Source organism: Gossypium arboreum, chromosome 3, assembly GCF_025698485.1.
Source record: "Gossypium arboreum isolate Shixiya-1 chromosome 3, ASM2569848v2, whole genome shotgun sequence".
In the NCBI taxonomy this organism is placed as follows: domain Eukaryota; kingdom Viridiplantae; phylum Streptophyta; class Magnoliopsida; order Malvales; family Malvaceae; genus Gossypium; species Gossypium arboreum.
The window spans coordinates 133166223-133169172 of NC_069072.1; the positions used below are offsets into that span (position 1 = coordinate 133166223).

A 2950-nucleotide genomic window follows, 5' to 3' on the forward strand; every position below is an offset into this window, starting at 1 on the left:
TTAAGATTCCAAGCAAATGAAAGCATAAAATTCATGTCACTTATTGATTCTTCGTTGTTGGATCTTGTAGCACCCCAAACCTGGCCCAAAAGTTATGGCCGGATCCGGCATGCCACATCAAAAACGTAAAAAAAAAAAATTCCTTTCTAAGTCCAGAAAATCGTACTTGATGTTCAAAAGATTAATTCATTAAGGGTTAAAGTGAATGGAAGCTATGCACCAGGTAGGAAACCGGAAAAGAGGTGGTGAGTCCATCGGACTGCTTAAGTACTAAGCTCCCTTCGGATCCAATCCTAGACATGCATACTGCCATTGCCACACCTTAATGTCATGGATATTTCTAGGAAAACCGATTTGATTAAGTCATTTTTAGGAAAAGTGATTAATTTTGGAAAATACTTTCATTGCGGAAGCTTTGCTTGTTGTCGTGTTATTTTGAAATCAATTGTTGTTTTTGAAAACGCGCCCTAAAGCTATCCAATTTCGACAGTTAAAATAAGTAATACCTATCTTAGTAATACATATTAAAACCATCAAAAATAATTAAGCGGCCTTATTACATTTGAAAACCCAAAACTTCAAACGTAAATAAAAGGATGTCCAGTTCACCAGAAGAAAATCAAACTTTCAGAACGGGTGGCCACTCCGAATTCCCTCACAACTCCAAGGCCACTATGGTTGGGGATTTCCTGCGTGGATGAAAATAAAAGGGTGAGTTTGGGGAAACTCAGTGTGTAAGGAAAACCCATTCAAAGCCCAAGTCAGCTCAAGCCTATTGGGGCCTAAGCCTATTCAGGTAATAGTGGTACTGGGCCAGAGCCCTTTTCAGATTACAATAAACTGGGCCTTAGCCCCTTATTCAGATAACAATATGGCCCATAGGCCCATTTCAAAATACATGCAACATCAATAACATATGCAAGCCCATTTGGGGAGACTACTCAACCCACCAACCACTACACTCCACCCGTACCAGCCATACACTCCATGTGGGGAATAGCTCAACCCACCCAAATTTAACACTCCACAGCTTGCACAAGATTGCTCGATTATCATAAATTGAGGCAAAGCCTCCAAGATGTGGACAAGCCACTTTCAGACTTCCTCCGTCAATATCCCAATCCCATGCATCATATAATAACAACATGGCATGCAGTAAATAACAACAGTCAAACATGAATTTAGATCAATTTAACCCTAGGGGTATTTCGGTAATTTTGCACCTAGGGGTATAACAGTAATTTTCCATACATAGGGGTATTATAGTAATTTAGCTGCTTTTAGGGTTTTTCATGCATATTCCTACTTTTCACGTACTAACAGAATCACTACCGAGGGTTCTTACCGAATTGGGCCCGTTGGCCCATCATTCCAATTTTGGCTCATTAAGCCCAAAAATATCGAGGGCACAGAAATTATGCACTTTGCAGTCCAAATTTTGCAGCTTACCAAAAACATTAATCGATTTACCTCACGAGCATTCGCTTTTCAAAATCTACAAAATACCGATTTTCGCATTTCGCTTTTCAACTTTTGTCAATCCAGACTAAGAAAGAGGGTGTTAGTTACACACCTGTTTCCGGCGATATGCTGACGAGATCCACACACGAACTGCCTACAATTGGATTACTAACACGTTAATCTAACTATTCAAATACGAACTACGTATTAACCCCTTACAATATTCGGCCAACCACACCTACAGATCATAGTAAGCTTATAAGAAATCAATAAGCAACTCATTAACAAATTTTTGTCAATGTTTACCACATAATCATAATTTCACTGCAAGCTGTCTTCCTGAGCAACAGTCACTAAATCATTTATAACTGGAGCTACGAAACTCCAAATCAAGTTCCGTTAATTTTCCATGAAAATAGACTCATATATCTTCTATTCATAAAATTTTCAGAATTTTTGGTTCAGCCGATCAATACCAGAATTTTCTCAAAGTTTCCCATGTTTCACTGTTTGACTAATCTGACCACTCTTCATTACGAATCAAATTTCTCATTGTAAAGAATTCAAAATATGTTCTTGTTTATTTCATTAGAAACTAGACTCAATAAGCTTTAAATACATAATTTATTCAGCTTCTAATTCATCTCTCACAATTTATGGTGATTTTCCAAAGTCACGTTACTGCTGCTGTCCTAAGCAGATTTATTACCAAATCACTCTTTTACACCTAACTTGCATGCATGTTATTTAAACATGTATATCACCAATCAATTATCACATATCTATGATTTTACTTAAGTATAATCTCCATTTCATCATTTTAAAGCACAACATGTTAGCCGATTTTTCCCTTTAGCATCTAAGGCACATGCATGTTCATTTGTTTGGCTCAACTTCACCTATCTTCCATTTTTCATCAAAAGAACATGAAACAACAACCATTTCCTTCATTTTAATTCATGACTAAATGCTCACAACACAACTAAAAATCAAAATATACTTCAAGAGTTAAGGTAGAATCAAGAAGAACTCATGAACCTCAAAATAAGAACCAAGGTACCAAGAACTTACCTTCAATTTTCCTCCTCCTAATGACCGAATACTCAAGAGCTTTCTCCTCTCCTTTCTCTTCTCTAATTTCAGCTATGATGAACAAAGATGGACAAAACTTTGTTCTTTTCACCCCTTTTTCTTTTAATAAAACTTCATATTTCATCCATTTAATTCTTTAATACAAAAGACATGATATTCTTATCATGAAACATTTACCTAACCCATTATCATGGAACATTTACCTAACCTATTATCAATTTGTATCAATTTGTACCATAAATTATGGATATCAAGTGTACATTTTGTCTACAACAACATGATGGTTGGCCACTTCATGTAAAATGGTAGGTTTGTCATGCAAATCCTCCTATTTTGCACTCCTATTTATTTGGCCACCTCAATTTAGCCTATAGCATTTTCAAACATTTTCACATAA

At 36.2% G+C, this 2950-nt stretch overlaps 1 long non-coding RNA gene across 1 annotated transcript; it reads right to left on the reverse strand.

Annotated features, from left to right (window-relative positions):
* Positions 1 to 445: 445 nt before the first annotated feature.
* LOC128290426 (uncharacterized) lies at positions 446 to 2657 on the reverse strand. The gene is made up of 3 exons (XR_008280267.1): positions 2533 to 2657; positions 1574 to 1615; positions 446 to 689 (listed from the first exon to the last, which is right to left on the reverse strand). It is a non-coding gene; the product is annotated as an uncharacterized LOC128290426 (long non-coding RNA).
* Between the last annotated feature and the right edge of the window lie 293 nt (positions 2658 to 2950).